This window comes from Cynocephalus volans, chromosome 6, assembly GCF_027409185.1.
Source record: "Cynocephalus volans isolate mCynVol1 chromosome 6, mCynVol1.pri, whole genome shotgun sequence".
NCBI classification, from domain to species: Eukaryota; Metazoa; Chordata; class Mammalia; order Dermoptera; family Cynocephalidae; genus Cynocephalus; species Cynocephalus volans.
The window spans coordinates 161,985,818-162,008,266 of record NC_084465.1 but is presented as its reverse complement, the minus strand read 5'-3'; the positions used below and the strand labels follow the sequence as shown (position 1 = coordinate 162,008,266).

Genomic DNA, 22,449 nt, shown 5'->3' with positions numbered 1-22,449 from the left:
CATTTTGCTCAAGTTCACATAGCATATCTTCTAAGATGGACCACAAGTTAGGACATAAATTATGTCTCAATAGACTTAAAAGGATAGAGATCCTACAAAGTGTCATCTCCAACCATAAAAAATTGACTTTAGAAATCAGTAAGAGAAATAGAAGTGGAAAATCTACAAATCTGTGGAAGTTAAACAACACCATGTTAAGCAACCAACAGATCAAAGAAGAAATCAGAAGGAAATTAGAAAATACTTAGATATGAATGAAAATGAAATTACATCATGCCCAAACTTATGGGACACAGCAAAAGCAGTTCTAAGGGTGAAATTTATACCTATAAAGAGACAAAAAAGATCTAAAATCAACATCCTAACTTTACAAATTAAAAAACTAGAGAAAAAAAAAAAAAAAAAACAAACCCAAAGCTAGCAGAAGAAAGGATATAATAAAGATTAGAGCAGAGATCAATGAAATAGATCCCTGAACACTGAAAGAACTAATACCAATCCTTCTCAAACTTTTCAAAAAAAACTGGAGGAGGGAACACATTCTAACCTATTCTGTGAGGTAATCATTACCCTGATACCAAAGCCAGACAAGACACTACAAGAAAAGGAAAGTAGAAGGCAATATTCCCATGAACACTGATGCAAAATCTTCAATAAAATACTAGCAAAATGAATTCAGCAGCCTATTCAAAGTATTATAGATCATGACCAAGTCAGATTTATTCCTGGAATAGAAGGTTGGTGCCACATACAAAAAAATCAATCAATGTAGTACATTACATTAATAGAATGAAGGGGGGAAAACCACATGATTATCTCAATTGATGCAGAAGCATTCAGTATAATTCAACACCCTTTCACGATAAAAACACTCAAAAAAGTAGGCTAGAAGGAAAATACTTCAACATGATAAAAGCTGTGAAAGTATTCAGAATCAAAATGGAGTCATTTGTGTTCTAAAATCCCTAACAAACAGAGCTGGAAAAAGGCTATGAAGCATAGCGGGCAGGGTGGGGGAGGGGAAGCACAGGGGGAGGACAGTTTTCACGCACTTACACCTGATAACAAGAACTATCACAAAAGACTCTGCAAAGCCACAACCTGGCACAGAAGCCATCACCACCTTAATAGAAATTACTTCTGCAAAGATATTGCCCAGCAACTGCCTGTCAAACCTTGATCTAATGTTTATTCCATTAGGTCTAACAGTAATTGCTTTATGTAACTGGTTGCTTCTGAGTTGGTGGCACATATATTTCCAATTGTTATATCCTCTTGTTGAATTGATCCCTTTATTGTTGTATAATTTATTTTTTTACTTTCCTTGACTGGAAGTCTATTTTATCTGATATAAGTATAGCTACTCCTGCTCTTTTTTGGTATTCATTTGCATGAAATATCTTTTTCCATACCTTCATTTTCATTCAGTGTGTGTCTTTATACGTTAAGCGAGCTTCTTGTAGGCAGAATATTGCTGGTTCTTGTTTTAAAATCCATTTAGACATTTTGTGTCTTTTAAATGGGGGCATTTAACCTGTTTACATTTAGACTTATTCTTGATATACAGGAACTTCTTGTTGCCATTTTGTTACTTTTTTATGATTACTTTGTAGATCCTTTTTTCCCTTTTTTATGACCTTACTGTCTTCCTTTGTGATTGAGCAGTTTTCTCTAGCAGTATATTTTGTTTTCTCACTATTTATTTTTAGTATGTCTCATAAGTTTTTGTGTCACTTACAAAAAACATGTTATAGCTACAACAGATTATTTCAGACTAATAATTTTGTTATTTAAGAAAAAAAAAAAAAAAAAAACAACCAAAGGAAATTCTGCTTTGGCATCATACCCCACCACACACTTTTTGACATTTTATTGTTTCATGTTACATCTTTTAATATTGCCTATCTCTTATATGATTGTTGTATGTGGTTGTCTTGTTAGGTTGGTCCTTTAGTCTTCATACTAAGAATGTAAGTGGTTTATGCATAATCCTCATAATATGGGCATATTCTGACATTGTCTGTGGACTTACTTTACTAATGAGTTATATACTGTCAAATGTTTTCTTGCTGCTCTTTACTCTTGTTTTCTTCAGATTGAAGAACTCGCTTTAGCATTTCTTGTAAGACAGGTCTAGTGTTGATGAATTCCCTTAGAATTTGTTTGCCTGGGAAAGACATCATTTGTCCTTCATATCTCAAGATTACTTTTATTGGATACAGAATTCTTTTTCCTACAGCACTTTGAATTTGTCATTCCATTGAGAGAAATCTGTTGAGAGACATATTGAAGCTCATATTGAGAGACAAGTTGAATATTATGTGTTTTTTTCCTCTTGCTGCATTCAATATTCTGTCTTTTTTTTTTTTTTTTAATGATTGATTATGACGAGGCTTGAGGTTCCTCCTTGCATTGAATTTAGTGACCTCTGAGTTTCCTGTATTTGGATGCTATTATCTTTTTCCATACTTGGGAAATTTTCACCCATTATTTCCTTGAATATGCTTTCTACATATCTTCCTTTTTCCTCTCCTTTGAATATGCCAATTATGCAGAGGTTATTTCATTTCCCATATTTGCTGCATTTGTTTCATTTTTTCTTATCTTTTTCTCTTTGCTCCTATGATTGGATAATTTCATGTGTTCTGTCTTTGAACTCAATGATTCTTTCCTCTAAGTCTGCTGTTGGAGCTTTCTATTCAGCTTTCAGTTCAATAATGTATTCTTTATTTCTAGAATTTCTATTTTTTAAAATTGTTTCTATTCCTTTCTCAAGTTGCTCATTCTAGTCCTGAACTGTTTGAGATATCGTTTAGTTTTCTATCTGTATTTTCTTGTGACTTCCTGAACATCCTTAAGGGGGCTGGCTATTCTGAGTTCTCTGTCAGATATTTCATAAATCCACTGTTCCTCTGGGTTCACTGCTGGTGTTTGGTTGGTTTTCTTTGGTGGTGTCAAATTTCTCTGTTCTCATTCTTTGTGTCTTTACATTGATGCCTGGGCATTGGAGGAGACTGCTACCTCTTCCAGGTTTTATAGGTCTTCTTTGGTGGTATTAGACCTTTACTGGTCAATATCAGGGCTTTTGCTCTGGTGTTTTATTTTTTTCTTTCAGTTCCACGGTAGATTAGCTACCATCACCACTTAAACTCTGCACTGGAACTAATTTATGGTCCTTTGGTTAATTCCCAAACTGGGGCAACTTCCCACGGGGACCAGCATTTGAGCCCTGTGGCTGAGCTAAGTTGCTGCTTTGCTTTGGCCTAGAACTGAGTCTTTCCAGCAAAATGTACCCCCTGCAGTCCTATAACCCTGATCAGTCTCCAATGAGTGGGCCTGTGTTGATTAGATGCAGAGCCAGCTGCCCATGTTGAACCCCAATGTTCCCCCAATGCACCAGCTTATCCACTCTCCCACCCCCAAAAGCTTTTTCATGGGGCAGGCAATGTGCAGGTATCTTAAAAAGATTCACCAGCCTCTGGGTTGCTCCTTTCTTCAGTCAGCTGTGGCCCCTTGCTCCTACATGGGTCCATGAGTTACCCTGTTGGTGGTCTCACTGGTCTGGGGAATGGGATGGTGCACTCCAAGACACTATTCTCCCCTGAAGATTATAAGCAACTTCATACAAAAGAATTCAGATACAGTTTTTGCTAGATGCTGCTCTTTGTGCTGTAGCGTCTTTCTGCCCCTCACCAGGCCACCCCTGAAGCAGCCATGGCTCAAAATGATCAGACTGCTCCCTCTTCTGTCTGATTGCAGCTTCTCCCACCTTCATGAATTTCACAGGTCTCTCTCTTCCTCTTCTGCTGAGCTCTAGCAGTCCCAGGTTGGCAGTCTTTGCTCTTACATAGTTGTAAATTGATTGACTGTCGGGGAGAGCAACACTGGGGACCACCTATTCTGCCATCTTGATGATGTCACCTAATCCTCTTTAGTAGATATTTTATGAAAATAAAGGTCTCTTCTACTCCTAGTATGCTAGAAATTTTAATATTCTCAAATTCATTTTCTATATCTAATAATATGGTCCTATGATTTCTCTTCCTTAGTGTTAATGTGATGTTATATTGAATTTTTTATTTTTAACTCAAATTTGCATTTCTGGAATAAATGTAACTTCATGATCCATAACACATGCACACACACAGTTTGCTTGTCTTGGCTCAAAAATTATATGCAATACTTAAAAGCAAATATAAGTATAGACAGAAAGTGTTTAAGAAGAGTGTAGGGGTGGAAAAATGTGCTTCCCTCCACACTTCTAGGTTTTTTGGCTGTTCTACAAATTAAGTTGATATAAGCCAAACTAACAGGAGTAAAACCATTTTAATTACATATGGATGCACTGGAGCCCTACAAAAATATGAGACTCAAAGAAGGGCCAGGTGATTAACAGAAAAGAATATGGGTTTGGGGCTTCTGGGGATGGAAAAAACTTGGGGGAGGGTGAAGGAAGGAAATGTCTGATGAATAAAGGTTGCCTTCTTATGCAGAATAAAGTCTCTCAGGTGATAAAAGTTGTCTCGGAGCAGCTCTCTTCCTGGTACCCATATCTTTCCTAATGAAGATTTCCTTTAAAGATGTAAATTCCCTTTACAAGAAGGTAGTTTTTCAGAGCTATGCCTGTGTCTGCAGTTTCTCAAAATAATCATCTCAAAATAACCAATATGCCTAAAATGTATATTTTGGGTGGCATGTTCTGGTCCCCTACAGTCCTATTTTGGGGTGGTACATTTTGATCCCCTACTTGATGTTCACACATTTTGTAAAATCTTCAATAAAAGATGAGATGGACTGACCAAAGGAACAGAAGAGAAAGTTGAAAATGAACACAAATATACACGATTTGAAAAGTAAAAAAAACAAGAAACAAAAAAAGCTTTCACTAGCACAAAAAAGTGGGTTTTTAATAAATGTCATAGGGATAACTAAAAAGCAGTGAGGAAAAAGAAAGTTAGACCTATATCTCACACCATGGAATAAGATAAAATTCAAATAAATTGAAGACATAAATGTTAAATATAAAATGAATCAAGTTCTGGAAGACTATATGGGAGGATTCTTTTACAATGTAAGAGTGGAAAATGCCTAGTATGACTCAAAATCCAGGAGTCATAGAAGAAAAGGCTGTTAAAATTGACAATATAAAACTCAAGTTTCTTTACAGCAAAAAAGGATATACATATAATCTCCTAAATATACACACTTCATATGACTGTGAAGACACAATTATCATTCTGAGGAACCATGGTAATTACAAATTCATTATCAGCTATTCCATACATTGGGACAAGCCTAGGAGAATAAATCTGAGGGGGATTTTCAGTTGACAAAGCTACTTGCACATGCTTCTTCACCTTTCACTATTTCAGCTTTAGTTATTCACCCTTTATTTTTACAGGAAACAGGACCCAACAACCCATCAGGAATTTCATCTGACTCAGATAAAATCCCATTTCTCCCACATTACACAATTAAAGACATCCTGGCCTACTCCTTTCTTCTCACCCTAGTTCTATTTCTCCCTGAATTTGTAGGAGATCCAGACAATTATATCTTAGCAAACCCCCTAAATAAGCCACCCCTTATCAAGCCAGAATATTTCCTATTTGCATCTGCAGTCCTCCAATCTATTCCTAATAAAATGGGAGGTGTCTTTGCCCTTGTTCTCTCTATCCTAATCCTAGCAATTATCCCAATACTTCAACTGTCCATACAATGAAGCATGATATTCCAACTATTAAGTCAATGTCTGTCTTGAATTTTAGTTTCTGACCTCCTCACACTCACATTCATTGGAGGTCAACCACTAGAATACCCCTTTATTATTATTTGACTGAATTAGTTTCTGTCACTTATAACAAAATACATGGAACGGGGTATTTTATAAAGAAAACCAAATTTATTGCTTACAGTTTTGGAGGCTAGGAAGACCAAAGTCCAGGGAACACATCCAGTGAGGGCTTGTGGTGGTGACACTGACCCAAGGGTCTCACATGGCAGAAAATGGTGGAGCAGACAGAACGTCTCCTGTGCTCCTCTTTTAAAGCCCTCAGAACCATGCCCATGACCACCATTATTAATCCATTCACTATGGCATGGTACTACAATCTAATCACCTCTTCAAGGCTCCACCTTTCAATTACCATAATAGGATTTCCCACCCCACCCCCAACAGTCACAGTGGGCGTCAAGTTTCTAACACATAAAACTTGGGAGACCCAATTCAAGTTTCAATGAGTTTGCGGGGGACACTCAACCCACCACATGGACAAATACCATCAATCCTTTACTTCATCATTATTCTCATCCTTGTACCTCTTACAAGTCTAACTGAGAATAAACTCCTCAAATGAAAAGTCCTTGTAGTACAGAATATTACCTTGGTCTTGTAAAGCAACAACAAAGGAGAAGAATGTCTCCCCAGGGCAATCAAGGAGGAAGCATTCCACCCCACCATCAGCACCCAAACATGGAATTCTACTTAAACTATTCCCTGATTCTTTTACTTGAGAGCAAAATTAATTGCCTCAAGTACTATGTCAGTATTGAAAGAACAAATATAAGTTTATAAGCACCCTATGTATGTCATCCATTAAGTGGCTTTCCCCATTAAAAATGTACTAGTACTATATATGCTAGATCACACATGGTACATATAAGTCCTATCATGCACAAAACTATTTACCCCACGCATACATTCTATATACAGTACTTAAAACATTAAACTAGTAATCATAATAGAAGTGTTCAGTTCATGAATATTCTTATCCCACCTAAATTCTAAGTGTATATAGGACATATCATTATTAATCATACATAGCACATTAAGTCAAATCGATTCTAGACACCATGTGTATCATCTCCAATCATAGTTTATTTATCACCTAATTTTGAGAAATCAGCAACTTATTTGGGAACTGGCCCTCTCCTCACTCCAGGCCCATAAAACTTGGGATTTTCTAGCTGAGACTATACTTAGGCTATATATATAGTATATATGTGTATATTATATGTGTGTGAATGTATATATGTACACACACACATATAACCATGGCCAGAATATAAATAAGTTGTGGGAAAATTTGTGATTTGTATCACAAACAAATACTAATCTTCCTAAACTATAAGTAAAAGATCAGCAAAACAAAAAATAAAATCAGGATAAAGAATAAATAGTTCAAAAAAAAGGAAGTACAAATGCAGCACAAAATAAAACAATATTCTACCTCACTCATAATAAATGTTTACAAAACTCAACTGAGATATAAAACTAAAGTTTTTTATTGTACTGTCAAAAATCCAAAGTTTGACAGTACAATATCTGCAAGGCTATGGGGAAACAGGCACTTTTATGCTGCTGGCTCTGCCCTCAAAACATATCCAGAATCTGACTACAAGATACCACCATTGCTAGCACACTTAATAACACTAATCCTTCCTGGGATTACTCAAATAGCTTTTTTTTTTTTTTTTTGACTGTAATATGGTTCCCCATATTTATTTATTTATTTATTTTTTTTTTTAATTTTATTTTGTCGATATACATTGTAGCTGATTATTGCTCCCCATCACCAAAACCTCCCTCCCTTCTCCCTCCCCCCTCCCCCCCAACAATGTCCTTTCTGTTTGCTTGTTGTATCAACTTCAAATAATTGTGGTTGTTATATCTTCTTCCCCCCCCCCCGGTTTGTGTGTGTGTGTGTATGTGTGAATTTATATCTCAAATAGCTTCCTAACTTATTCTTGCTTCCACCAGTGCCCCACTAGAATCTATTCTCAAACAGGAGCCAGTTATTCTTTTGAAATGTAAATCACATCATGTCCCTTCCTAGCTCAAAACTCCTTACCACTAAATAAATGAAGAGCTATATTGTGGTTAGGGGATTGGAAGATTCAATATGGTCAAAATACCAGTTCTTCCCAAACTGATCTATAATAGATCCAATGCAATCACAAGCAAAATTCTATGAAGCTTTTATGCAGTAGACAAGATGATTCTATATGAGGAAGCAAAGGACTTAGAATTTAAAATAATTCTGATAAAAGAACAAAGTTGAAGAACTCACATTCCTGGTTTCAAGAGGTAACATAAATGAACAGTAATGAAGACACTGTTGTAACAGCAAATGATAAATACAGATGAACTGAGAATAGAGTTCAGAAATAAACCAATGTACAGTCAGTGGACTCATAACAGAGGTGTTGAGGCAATTCAACAGGAAAAAAAGTACATTCTTCTCAATGAAAAGTATACAAACATTAAACATATGTTCAGCAATTGTTTTGAAATTTTAACTTAGAAATGGCTCAAACATTTTATATCTATTACTTAATTTAACATAAATGACTTTAATATTTCAAGTTACTGAAAAATATTTTTAAAACTATGACAAGTTCTTCTATAAACCTTTGTCCCATTTGCATTCACCTAATTACTCATTCTTAATTATGCTTGAATTGCTCAAGGAAAACAAAGCTAGCTATCACAGTTTTTTTTTTTTTTTTTTCTGTTGTTGACATGAGGCAAGAATCAAAAACATCACAAAAGGAAAGAAACTAAAAAATTAAACATTATTCTTCCTTCACTTTCTCATTTTTGTTTTCATGGCACACGTCTGTGAACCAATTAAGTAATTCATTTTACTGTGCATTCTGTTATTAGGTTGGGATTATAGCTTATCACCTTATACACCTAGGACATAACAAGCTTGTTTGACTAATAAATGCAGATTTTAAAAAATGTATTCTTGAATTATAATTAATGCTGACAATTCTGAAGAGACTCCTGTTTTCATTTTACCAACAAGTTTCAAACTAGCTTTACTTACCAAAGAGTATCTCAGGTCACAGGAACTAAAAGGCATTTGGGTTAGCTTCTATTGCTTCTAAGAGAATACTTGATTTAAGTGCTTATTTACTTTTCTTGTCTTTTTTTATTTCTTTTTTAAATTGGTTATGAATATTTGTGAGATGCAAAGAAGACCGTCACCACTTGTGCCCAAGATGTGATGGCCAGATTCATACTGGCAGCATGCCCATTACTACAAATTGTGCTTATACCCCATTTCCCCCACCCAATTATTCCTGACCTCCCTCCCCATCCCCCACTCCACTCTGTATCCCCAGGTAGGCTCTCTCCCTCTGCAAATCCAACACAACAGTGTGGTCTTTCTCTCCTTCTTTCTCTCTTGGCTCCCACTTATGAGTGAGTGCATGCGGTGTTTATCCCTCTGTGCTTTGCTTATTTCACTCAGCATAAGTTTCTCCAAGCTCATCCATCCATGTTGTTGCAAATGGGAGAATTTCATTCTTTTTTATGGCAGAGTAGTATTCCATGGTGTATACACATGACAGTTTCCTCATCCAATCATCCATCAATGGACATTTAGGTTGGTTCCCTATGTTGGGTATTGTAAACAGAGCTGCAATGAACATGGGAATGCAGGTATCCCTTCAACACAATGCTTTCCATTCCTTTGGGTATATACCCAGAAGTGAGATTGCTGGATCATATGGAAGATCAATCTGCAGTTGTTTGAGAAACTTCCATACTGTTTTCCATAGTGGTTGTACTAATTTACAGTCCCACCAACAGTGCAGGAGCGTTCCCTTCTCTCCATACTCTTACCAGCATTTGTTATTGTCCATCTTTTTTATTACAGCCAGTCTAACTGGGGTGAAATATCTCAATGTGGTTTTAATTTTAATTTGCATTTCCCTGATGACTAGGGATATTGAGCAGTTTTTCATGTACCTGTTGGCCATGTGTATATCTTCCTTTGAAAAATGTCTATTCAGCTTCTTTGCCCATATTTTAATTGGGTTACGTGTTTTTTTACTATGTAATTGCTTGGGTTCCTTGTATATTATGGATATTAATCCCCTGTCAGATGCACAGTTAGCAAATATTTTCTCCCACTCTGTAGGGTGTTGTTTCACTCTGCTGATTGTTTCCTTTGCTGTGCAGAAGCTTTTTAGTTTGATATAGTCATATTTGTTTATTTTTTCTTTTGTTGCCTGTGCTTTCAGGCTCATGTTCATAAAGTCTGTGCCCAGACCTAGTTCCTGAAGTGTTTCACCTATATTTTCCCTTAGTAATTTTACAGTCTCAGGTCTTATACTTAAGTCTTTAGTCCATTTTGAGTTGATTTTAGTATATGGTAAGAGATGCATGTCTAGTTTCATCCTTCTGCTTATGGATATCCAATTTTCCCAGCAGCATTTATTGAATACGCAGTCTTTTCCCCAATGTGTATTTTTGTTGCTTTTGTCAAATATCAGATGGTTGTAAGCCTGTGGGTTGATTTCCGGGTTCTCTATTCTGCTCCACTTGTCCAAGTGTCTATTTTTATGCCAGTACCATGCTATTTTGGTTACTATAGCTTTGTAGTATAATTTGAAGTCAGGTAGTGTTATGCCTCTGGCTTTACTTTTTTTGTTCAGGATTGCTTTGGCTATTCAGGGTCTTTGGTTGTTCCATATGAATGTTAATATTTTTTTCCCATTTCTGTGAAGAATGTCATTGGTATTTTGATGGAGATTGCACTGAATCTGTAGATCAGTTTGGGTAGTACAGACATTTTCATGATGTTAATTCTTCCAATCCAAGAGCATGGAATGTCTTTTCATTAAGCTAATTGCATAGAGCTCTTTATAAATTTGTGACGATGGCAACATCATCCAGGAGAGAAAAATATCACATACACATAATGTATACATACAGAAGCAGGTTTTATAGCTTTCATTATAGTTTTTCATTTCCCAGTTTCCATATAGTTTCTCTACCCCTTTTACACTATCAGTATTTCAATGACCTATTTCATTGCCCTAAGTAATAATGTTTAGCCAGGACACCCTAAATTTGTACCTCCAAAGGGATGACTCCTAGGTAAAAAATAACTCCACCTCAAAAGTGTTGCTTTGTGTTGCTTTGCCCCCCATGGATTTGTCACCCCACTTCCCCTGGGTGATAGAGACACAAAGGATTACTCACAGCCCATCCCTTCTGAGCAGTGAGAGACCCTGAAGCGGTTAACTTCCCTTGAACCCTCCAGCAAGAGGGATCCCTTCTTCAGGAAATTAAGCCCGAATTGGGGTTCTCTTCCTGCACTTATTTTCCAGACCAGGAAGTTACAGGAAGAGAACATGGGGGGGGGAGGTTATAGTTTAACAATATAGGCTGGTAACTTTCAGTGAAACAAGTCAGATGACATTCCACTAAAGCTATCAACAAAAGCTCAATCTTAGCAAACATTCCTTCTTACACCAATTTCTCAGTATCTTTACATAACAATCAGTAACTAGTCTGTCCTTGAGCCAGCAACCTTGCTGCGCCACAAATCTTTATCTTACACCAGAGACTTAGAGCCTGAGGAAAATTTCCAGTCCTCTGCAAGGTCAATATTTGAAACTGCAAGACTTTGGAAAACCAGGCCCCGTGAAGTACAAATGCTTTATAGTATATTCCACACAAAGCAGTGGAAAAGAATGCAAGTTTTCTATAAGAAAGAGCCTAGGGCACATTACCTGCTATCAGGGATCAACTTTATAGAGGCTATGGACTAAATTTCAGGTCTGAATGTCTCCAGACCTCATCTGTGTGAACAAAACATCCATTTTTGCTAAAACTGGCTTTGATACGTTTTCCTTGAATTTGGTCTTGAGGTTTCTCTATGGATAGTGACTATGAACTCTATCCCTACCCTGACATGGCTATCAAGATAACCGCTCTGTAGAAGAGCCCTGAGTGGAAGGAGAGTTGGTTCATTTGTGCTAGTCCAGTAAGAGGCAGGAGATGATTCAAACTGGATGCTGAGGCAACAAAAGACTGTAAGAATTCTCAACAGGATTTTACAAGGAAGTACACAGATGAGCACAGGAGAAAACTGAGAAGCCTATTCAAAATAACTGAAATACCAGAAAGGTGTGTTTTGGAGACTGACTTAGTTTCATAGGGAGTCTTTAACGTAGCTTATTTCTTCACTAGAATACCGACTCTAGGGCTGAGCCCGTGGTGCACTAGGGAGAGTGCAGCGCTGGGAGCGCGGCGACGCTCCCGCCGCGGGTTCGGATCCTATATAGGAATGGCCGGTGCACTCACTGGCTGAGTGCCGGTCATGAAAAAGACAAAAAAAAAAAAAAAAAAAAAAATACCGACTCTAGGCAGAGACCATTGGCTACAAGGACAAATGAAGCATTTTCTTTCTTTTTTTTTTAAATTTATTTTATTTATTGAATCAAAACCGATTATACATATTTTTGGGGTTGAACACTGAGATATGTGGATTAAATCAATATTACTAGCATATATGTTGTTACAAATCGTAATTATTCTTTATGCCCCTGGTCCAACCACTCTCCTTCCCTCATTCCCTCCCCCTCCCCCCACTAATTGCCCTAGGTTTCTTCTCTCCTTCTGAAAGAATAATGGTTACTCTGTTAACTTGTTGCCTAGATGATCTGTCCAATGCTGAGAGATGTGATCAGGTCCCCCAATATTACCATAGAGCGGATGCTTCTTCTGTCACTCAGAAATGGGTTTTGTGGAAAGAGACATCCTCTTCTTTTCTTTGTCTCTGCTGGTGACCCTTCTTGTGTGAATGCACTCCAGTGGTTAGTGGACCATCTACGTGGTGGCTGTGGCGTCTAGCCGCTTTTGCAGCAGCCATGGTTATTGTGGTGGCTATGGTGGGCCACCCACGTGGAGGTGCTGTTTTTGGCATGCTCCTTGGCACTGGCGGTATGCCTGGTTGTGGGGTGTGTTTTGTCCCCTTCTCCATGCCTCTGGTCCCTGGGCAGGCCCCAAGGCGCTGGCGCCATGTGCCTGCTTTTGGGAGAGGGGTCCAGTCCCCTTCTCCATGTCCTGGGTTCCTGGGCAGGCCCCAAGGTACTGGCGCAGTGTGCCTGGTTGTGGGAGGAGGGTCTGGTCCCCTTCTCCATGCCTCTGGTACCCAGGTGAGCCCCGAGGTGCTGGTGTTTTGTGCCTGGTGTGGGAGGAGGGTCCAGTCCCCTTCTGCATGCCTCTGGGCTGGGTGGGCCCTGAGGTGCTGGCACCATGTCCCTGGTTGTGGGACAGAGGTACACTCCTCTTCTCCTTGCCTTGGGTCCCTGGGTGGGCCCCGAGGTACTGGTGTGGTGTGCCTTGTTGTAGGAGGAGGGTCTGGCTCCTGGCTCTATGCCTCGGGTCACTGGGTGGGACCCAAGGTGCTGGCTTGGTGTGCCTGGTTGTGGGGGAGAGGTCCAGTTGCCTTCTCCATGCCCTGGGTCCCTGGGTGGGCTCTGAGGTGCTGGCATGGTGTGCCTGGTTGTGAGAGGGTGGTCCAGTCCCCTTCTCCATGCCCCAGGACAGTGGGCAGGCCCCGAGGAGCTGCTTGGTGTGTCCGGTTGTGGGACAGAGGTCCAGTCCCCTTTACCATGCCCTGGGTCCCCGGGTGGGTTCCGAGATGCTGGCATGTTGTTCCTGATTATGGGAGGGAGGTCCAGTCCCCTTCTCCATGCCCTGGGTCCCTGGGTGGGCTCCGAGGTGCTGGCATGTTCTTCCTGGTTGTGGGAGGGTGGTCCAGTGTGGGCGGGGCCCAAGGTGCTGGCACAGTGTGCCTGGTTATGGGAGAGAGGTCTAGTCCGCTTCTCCATGCCTCAGGCCCCCGGGTGGGCCCTGAAGCGCTGGCTCAGTGTGCCTGGTTGTGGGAGAGAGATCCATTCCTCTTCTTCTTGCCTCAGGTCCCCAAGCAGGCCCCAAGGTGCTAGCGTGGTGTGACTGGTTGTGGGAGAGAGGTCCGTTCCCCTTCTCCTTGCCTTGGGTCCCCGGGCAGGCCCTGAAGCACTGGCACGGTGTGCCTGGTTGTGGGAGAGAGGTCCATTGCCCTCTCCTTGCCTCAGGTACCCAGGCAGGCCCCAAGGTGCTGGCATAGTGTGTCTGGTTGTGGGAGAGAGATCCAGTCCCCTTCTCCATGCCCTGGGTCCCTGGGTGGGCTCTGAGGTGCTGACATGTTGTGCCTGGTTGTGGGAGGGAGGTCTGGTCCCATTCTCCATGCCCTGGGTCTCTGGGTAGGCTCCAAAGTGCTGGCATGTTGTACCTGGTTGTAGGAGGGTGGTCTGGTCCCTGACTCCATACCCCGGGTCCCTGGGTGGGCCCCAAGGTGCTAGTATGGTATGCTTGGTGGTGGGAGAGAGGTCCAGTCCCCTTCTCCACGCCTCAGGTCCCCGGGTGGGCCCTGAAGCGCTGGCTCAGTGTGCCTGGTTGTGGGAGAGAGGTCCATTCCCCTTCTCCTTGCCTCGGGTCCCGGGCAGGCCCCAAGGTGCTGGTGTAGTGTGCCTGGTTGTGGAAGGCTGGTCCGGTCCCCTTCTCCATGCCCCGGGACCATGAGCGGGTTCCGAGGTGCTGGCTTCATGTGCCTGGTTGTGGGAGACAGGTCCAGTCCCCTTCTCCTTGCCTCGGGTCCCGGGCGGCCCCAAGGTGCTGGTGTGGTGTGCCTGGTTGTGGAAGGGGTGTCCAGTCCCCTTCTCCATGCTTTAGGTCCCCAGGCTGGCCCCAAGGCACTGCTGCAGTTTGCCTAGAAGTGGGGGCCCAGTCCCCAGATCCAAGCCTCCAGTTCCCAGGCAGGTCTCAAGGGGCTGGTGGTGTGCCTGGGCCAGAACTAATTTTTTGTCCTTTGCTTCTAACATGGGGGAACTTCCTGTGGGAACCAGTATTTAAGCTGTGTGGTTGTTTCAATTGCTACTTTGCTGCTGTTTCTCTACGGAAGGATTTTTGTGCAGCTCAGGGTGTAATGGTTGACCTTACAGGTACTTCTGACTCTCCAGAGACCCAGTGGATCTGTGTTCTGTAGAATCTCTGATCTGGGCCTGAGTTTTTTCATCAAACTGAACCCCATGCAGTTCTGCATTCCTGACCAGTCTCCTCTGAGTAGTCCTGTGCTGATTGGGGGACAGATCAGCCGTCCTTGCTGTGTCCCAGTGTTCCCCTGGTGGGCACGTCTCCCCCACTGCCCATGCTGCAAACACTTCCCATGGGATGGGCCATGTGCCAGTCCCTTGCGATGACTCACTGGCCTCTGAGTGGCTCCTTTTTTTCAGTTATTCTGGCTCCTCGCTCCTGCATGGGTCCATGGGAACCGTATTAGTGGTCTTGCTGTCCTGGGGGCCGCCAAGGCCCTCTTCTCTCCTGCCGCCTCCAAGTAACTCCATCTGAAGGGCACAGCTGCAGCTTCTGCTGGCTCCTGCTCCACACGCTCAGCAGCTCAAGCCTTAAAGCATCTGCAGCCAGAAATGCTCAGAGCAGCTTTTTCCTTCTCTCATAGTGGTTTCTTCCATTTTCATGAACTCCGTAGGTCTCTCCTCCTCTTCCACTGAGCTCCAGTGGCTCCAGTCTGTCTGATGTTACATTTTTATAAATTTGGTTGATCTGTGGTAGAGAGTGATGCTGTAGACCATCTATTCCGCGATCTTGATTGGATCTCCAAATGAAGTATTTTCTATGTCTGAACTCAGCATGGATCATTCTGGAAAAACCTGCTTGACCTGAGGGCCTAATTTTTATAAATACTTCATCTAGCTTTCTCTTTTTCACCTTTGGATGGGACAGTAACAAAGCAAATACACTGTCAGAGTCCTTTTTTTTTTTTAAACCAATTAGTCACTTAAGCTTTTCATCTGCCTTTTGTAAAGACTCTTTAAAAAAAAAGGCAATAAGAATGTTTTGTTTAAATCTTTTTAGAAGCTTCTGCACATCAATAGGCATCCCTGCATGCATCTAATTCAGGAGCCCTCATTTTTAAATCTGCTTCTTCAAGTGCAGTGGTCTTCATACAGAATGTTCCACATTATGGCCATCATTCTAAACTATCTTTTGTAAGATTTTACCAGTTTTGTAAATATTTGCAGCCTCTGGGGCCATAATTCTTGTACATGAAAAGTGCAGATACCCAGATCTTTAGAGATTAAGGATCTTGTTTTTAAGTTGAATCTTGGGTCTCTCAGAGCTGAGATAAAATCCTAAGACAGAAACGTCACAGGGTTGGGTCATGTAATGCTTTCATAGTGTACCTCACGGCACAGATATTTTTTTCAGGCTCTAGGGCAACCTAATGTCACCCAGCCCATTTTGTGACCAGCTTATCTTTTCATGGAAGTCTTATCTTTTGATGGTGAGCACTCTAATAGCTCTTAAGTGTCCAACCAGTGCCCACTTTGTATCTGAGATCCCAGTGACCAACTTGGCCAATAATTCTATCCTACATAAGTGTGCAAGAAAAAGAAACAAAGAGGATCAAACACAAAATCCCTGCCAGTTCCCAAAAGCCAGAGTTCACAACCCCTGCAGTAATAACCACTTACTGCAACCACAGGTACCTTTAAATCTACAGCTATTGCCAGTGACTTGTTCACCACCACACACCCCAAAAGGTCATATGCTCACTCACAGTATAAATTAACTCTTAGTCCCACCACAAGGTCATGAGTTCTATCAAAGCACAAAGTAACCCGGGCTTTGAAGGCAAAAAAGATCAAGGTTTCAACACAGAAAGAGCAGAGTCCAAGAGGAACTAACAAACCTTGAGACTCCAAGAGGAAGACTGGGAACCTCAAAAGGAGTCAGCAGCACCCCTCCTGCATTCCTCAAGAGGTCCTGAGAGTTGTCAGCAACATCACTCGGGTCCCACTGTCATTGCCAGAACTCTCAGACAAAATTACAATGAACTTAGTTACAGATCTAACTGGCTATTGCTTATGATCTGAGAGTCAGGGCAGTCTCTTTTCTAAAAGATAGAATGAAAGCTCCCACTACACAATAGCAGAACAGTGGGTTTTGTAAGGTGGGAAGAAGAAAACAGAAAAAAATAGGGGGAAAAAAGCTGACTGGTAACATCAGGTTACTTCAGGTTACTTTTTGTAAGAGCTACAGCAGAGGGATATCCTCAGTATGCTGACTCAGGAAGACTATAACAGCGTGTTTTCTGGGAAAGAAACTGATCTATCTGCTTCCTTAAAGTTTCAGTTTGATTATGTGGCATTTAGCATAAGGAACTCCATTTTGGTTGGTCTGGTCTGTTGGGGCCTAGTACAGGAGCTCAGTCCAAACCAATAGCCTCCTGTAATTTTTGTTTAACAGAACCACACCTTGAATCTTAAAAATTGAACTCAAACTGGTCATAGACCTAAATGTAAGAACTAAACCTATATAAACTTGCAAAGGAAAACATAGAAAATTCTCTTTAACCTTGGATTAGGAAACAATGTCTTAGATGAGACCAAAAAGAAACAAAAGAAATAAAAAACTATAAAAAGAAATGTTGATATATAGATAGATTTTACCTGCTATTTAGAACATTTCATTAAGAATATAAAAAAGACAAGCCACAGGCCAGGAGAAAATATCTGTAAATATATTTCTAATAAAGCACTTTTATTCAGAATCTCTAAACAAATTCTTAAAACTCAGGAATAAGATAACAAATTCAATGGGAAAAAAAAATAAAAGAACATTTGAAAAATTTCACCACAGAGGAGGTCCAGATGGCAAGAAAGCAAATGAAACAAAGTTCAACACCATCAGACATCAAATTAAATAAAAAACAAAATGAAATATCAGTATGCACCTGGTATAGTAGCTCAAATTAAAAAACAAAACAAAAACCTGACACTACCAAAAGCTGACAAGGATTCATAATGTTAGCCAATTATGTTATGACCAATGTCAGTCTAAAATGGCGGCAGGTGGACAGGAAGAACACCCAAAACAGCTACGGAAAGTTTCACATTTTCTGAGACCCACAAAAGGCCCCCCTCCCCCTTCTCCCTCACTGCCACATCACCTTCCCATGCGTGAGAAAGTCCCAGCTTAGCTTAAACTCTCACTTGGTCCTCTTGTCTGATGACAATGAGACAGCTCAACCTATTAGGATATATAAAGCACTCCCTAGTTCTGCATGCGGCTCCTCCCGCTTTGAGAGGGCAGCCCACCCGCTTGCCCCTGAAACCCTCCAATATACATTCTGGCTGAGTATCTGTCTCTCGGTGTAAAACTTTGCGACTCTGGGCCATCCCTTTCACATAACAACTGGAAATCTCATACACTGTTGGTAAAATATAGAACAGAACAGCCACTTGGAAACACAGTATCTTATAATGGCAAACATGCACATGTTACCAGACCCAGTAATTCCACTCACTCTTAAGCACTTTCCCAAAAGAAACACAGACATATGTCCATGCAAAATGCCTGAAAAATAAATACTTATTTTCTCAGAAAGCCAAAGGCTGAAAACAACCCAAAGGCCCTTCACTGGAAAATGGACTAACAAATTCTGCTATATTTGTTAGGCAATCATGTTCTACCCGAGGACAGTCTAAGATGGCAGCAGAACGCCCAAAATGGCTGCAGAAAAGTTTCAAGGCCCCTAGAATAGCACATTTTCCGAGAACAAAGACCCCCTCCCCCTTATTCCTCACTGCCACATCCCCTTTCCGACTGCGTGAATTTCTCCACCTATAGAAAAATCCCAACTCAGCTTAAACCTCGCTCACTGCCCTCCCCTCCCTCCCTAGCCAATAAGAACAGTCCAGCTCACCTTAACGGGATATAAAGGGCCCACTCCAACTCTCCCTGCTGCTGCTCCCACTTTCGAGAGAGCAGCCCACCTGTCCATCTTGCCTTCTTAATACGTCAGGGTTGAGCCTTTGTCTGCTGGTGTGTTTCTCATTCTGTGTTTGGGCCGGGTTTTTCCTTTCAATATCCACTCACTGGAAAAAAATGGAACAAATCACTGATATGTAATAACATGCATGAATCTCAAAGGCATTATGCTAAGTGAAAAGTGAAAGGTATGATGGCCTTCAGTGCCCCGCATGATCTGTCCTCCTTCCCCTCTTCAAGTATTCTCCAGCCACACTGTCCCACCTGCTGGTCCTGCTGCTCACAGGATGCCTGGGGAACCACCCAGCCTCAGGTACTCGTGCTGGCAGTTTCTTCAGCATGAAGTATTCTCTAGATACCCGCAAAGCTTCTTCCCTCATATTCTTCAAATATTTTTTGCAAATGTCTGCTCAGGAAAGCCTCTCTTACCACCTTATTTAAAATTAAAATTGGCCCTTCCCAACATAGGCCTTGCTCTATATCTTGTACATAAATTATCAAATAACATAGTTTTAAAAAACTGTTTATCTCCCCTCACCTGAATATAAGCTAAATGAGAGCAGAGATTTTGGTCTACTGTGTCCACCCAGTAACTACAACAGTGCACGTAGCTTAGTAGGTGCTAAATACATGAATGGTGAATAAACAGATACTTTGCACATGTAAACACAAATGTTACAACCACTATGAAAGACAAATGTGCAATATTTAACAAAATGAAAACTGCTATAACCTCTGACCATTTTAGCCTATAGTCTCACCCACACAAAAGCATGCCAGCTGTTGGTTAAGAATGGGGAGAAAATTAGAACACAAACATATTTGATTGTCTCTTTAAAAATATACAATGTAAGGTTATGATAAACTTACAAGGAAAAATGGTAGAGGACATTGGGTAGACAGGAACAGGGATGCTAGCTGGAGCAGAACTTTCCAATGCACACCTTTCACCCATATGATTACATTACTTGTCCAAAATTAAAAAAAAAAAAAAAAAAGAGTTGACATCAGGGGGGTACAGAAGTAGAAGCACCAAAACACTAAGTATATGTTCCCTTAACTAGCAGCACTTAGTTTATGTATGATGAGCACAAAATGCCAAGCCCACCCTCAGACCCAAAAATTCTAGGTTTCACATCTGGGCCAAGTAGAACATACTTTTGCACATTTATGACTAAAATAAGATCTTAGCAAACTGTAATAAAAGGGACTCTATTTACACTGATAATAGATATCCATCAACAGCCAACAGTATACATCAGAATTAACAATAAAACAGTGTATATTGTCCCTAAGGCTTAACTTGATCTATTTTTACTTTTCCATTTAATGTATGGACACCTTATAAACTTCATAAATCCATTATAACACAAACGAGAAAATGAATAAAGAGTTCACTTGAGATGTGTTCATTTCCTACATCTCCTGGGGAATTGTGAAGGTGCAGCTGGGGGTTTAGAAAGAGGACTGAGATCACAAGATCTGGCCTGCCTTACAGTACCTAGATGTACTTCCCCAACGTCTCAGCACGCCAGCTGGGGAGCACCTTCCCTATGGGAATAGGGCCTGTTGGACCTTGAACAGCATGGTAAAGACTAGTAGAGAGGACACGAACTGTCCACATGAGACTCTGAAATGATTGTGGGCATATAAACCTATAGGTTTTCCACTGGATAAATACAAACTTTTTTCTATAGATTTAAATAATTAACAGGGAAAAAAACCTAACAAATAACGAAAGCATGTAAAAAGATAAGGAATTGCTTTCTTATTAAAACTAATGTAGTAGAAAAAAGACTCAGGGTGCATCTTTATCCATTGTGCTAGTAATAATGCATTCCCCCTTGAGTTAGAGAACCCACAGAAAGAAGGGTAAAGGGGACAGGAGTGTGGACAAAGCGCTGACAATCTCAGACTCTGTATTACCTTACTCAACTGAGATTTGTGTTTGTCTATTTTAAGTGCAGATGGCTAGACAGACTTCATAGGAATAATGCATGCTGGTACTTGTACTGGGCACTTGGGTAAATGCTTCACAAGTGATATCTCATCTAACTCTCAGAGCAACACCATGAAGTAATCTTTATGAATATCCTCATTTTCTGAGGAGTGACCTTTTACCCAAGCTCCTTAGCTCGCTCCAACTTGCAGGTGACAGAGCTGGAATTCACCTGGGTCTCTCTGGGCTCCAGAGCTCAGACTGTCTCCACACCCGGCCACATCCAGCCCCTGCTCTGATGAGCACACAGCCCTACCCCTGCCCCAAGATGTCCCACCTAGGGGTTTCCAGGAATTTTCATTCCTAAACTCCAAGGTTTCTGGATGGTTTTCCCCTTTGGCATGGAGTGGAACGGGAGGAAGGGGCTGAAAATGCTTATGCACAGAAGGAGCCTAAAGATTCATTCCCAGAGTGCTGCAGTAAGCCAACTGGATTCAAGACTACACTTCCTATGACCACCTTTGCGTGAACTTCATTGTAACCTTGCAGTGTTGCTTTTTCAAATGTTGAGAGGATGTGGGACACTTTCTCTCCTCTCTGGGTTTACTCAGATTCCCTCAAATGTTTAAACTTGGCCTTTATGGACAAATGCAATGTGTGGTCCTGGATGAAATTTCAACTGAAAAAACAACAGCTGCCACAGACACTGGAGACAGTTCGTGAAATTTAAATACGGCCTTGAGAATTAGATATGTTGAGGAACATGCAGTAACTCTTGTTAGTTGTGAAATCACTGGTAATCACATAGGAAAACCTACTAACTTTTTAAAAAGGCATGAATAATGAAGTAATTGGGATTGAAATTATAAATTTGTGAGTTAGACCACTTTTTTTAAGCAAAAAGGACAACATTTTCTAATTGAATAATGGATGTTTATTTTGATATATTCTAGTTTTCTGTGTGGGAAAGTAGTCCAAAGTTAAAAAAAAACAAAACAAAAAACAGAGCTTCTCCAGCAGTGTGCCTTTTCAACTCTCAAGGTTACAAAGAAGCATAAAATATTTCTCAGGATTAAACTTGTGAAATGTATACAAATTCCTAGAAAACAGAGAACGATAAAAGACTACCTTTATCAAAGGGAAGGAAAATAGGGAAGGGAAAGTATGCACACTTTTCAAGCACTAAGCAACATGAAAAAATACACAAAGCAAAATTTTAAAATGACCATACAAATGACCAGGGATATACAAATCATGTTTCTTTCAGATTTGGCTGTGCTTAAAACTTAGAAAACTGAAGTCACCAAAGAAAATTGGATCAAATAATAATTTCCTACATGAGAATACTAGAAATTTCTTGCCAAAATTCCAATCAGAATATCAAATTACTATGTTTATTTCTTTTACATTTTTGTATTTTGTTTGATAACCAAGAAAAACTGCTCCAAATTAGATAAAACTTATAATAATGATTAGAAATGTGCTGACAAGATCATCAGGTAAAGATTTTGGTACTGGCAGGAATAACAGTACTTGAGGGTTTTCATATGGGAGAGATGGCATTGCAAGGCAGTGGGGAAGAGTGCAACAGTCCATAAAACTCCTCATGACTTGGCATTAGGCATGTAGAACAAAACCTCAGACATTAAAAAAATAAGTAACTTTTACAGGTTCAAGACACAAAAAGAGCTAATATTTTAATTTCAGTCTGAAAGTAGGATAAGATCCATTTATTGGTTCATTCAGTTAGGCAGAAGAAGTCCCTTCTTACTTGTATGAAGGTCAGCCTTTTTGTTTTATTTGGGAGTTTGACTGGATGAGGCCCTCCATGTTAAGAAGGGCAATACACTTTAGAAACCAAAACTACAATAAA

The 22,449-nt window shown here is 40.5% G+C and overlaps 1 long non-coding RNA gene across 2 annotated transcripts in view; it reads right to left on the bottom strand.

The window, feature by feature from the left end:
• LOC134379786 (uncharacterized) overlaps positions 1-22,449 on the bottom strand; it is a 110,390-nt gene that overhangs the window by 19,891 nt on the left and 68,050 nt on the right. For both annotated transcript variants that reach the window (XR_010023829.1, XR_010023830.1), the window contains exon 4: positions 18,573-18,744. This is a non-coding gene — a long non-coding RNA (uncharacterized LOC134379786). The remainder of the gene's footprint in view (positions 1-18,572; positions 18,745-22,449) is intronic.